Source organism: Ceratina calcarata, unplaced genomic scaffold (genome assembly GCF_001652005.2).
Source record: "Ceratina calcarata isolate Rehan_Ccalc_2016 unplaced genomic scaffold, ASM165200v1 scaffold593.2, whole genome shotgun sequence".
Lineage (NCBI taxonomy): Eukaryota > Metazoa > Arthropoda > Insecta > Hymenoptera > Apidae > Ceratina > Ceratina calcarata.
In genome coordinates, this window is record NW_017177164.1 from 10289 (window position 1) to 10543 (window position 255).

The following is a 255-nucleotide window of genomic DNA, read 5'->3' on the forward strand; positions in this document are numbered from 1 at the left end:
ATATAATACTCAGGCGTACAGCAGATAAAAATTCAAATGCTTATTGATGTTCTTTTAAACGAATTCTATTTCATTTTATAAATGTTTCTTCAGTCTATTGGCAGAATAAATATCTGCAGTTTATTGACAGTAAGTATTCCCATTTGTAAATATTTGCAAATTTTATTCACAAAATTATACGCATAATAGATAGTGGCTAGAGAAGGATAAAAGGGTGTGTAAAATATGTGGGAGAGGACAGGGAACGTTTAAACA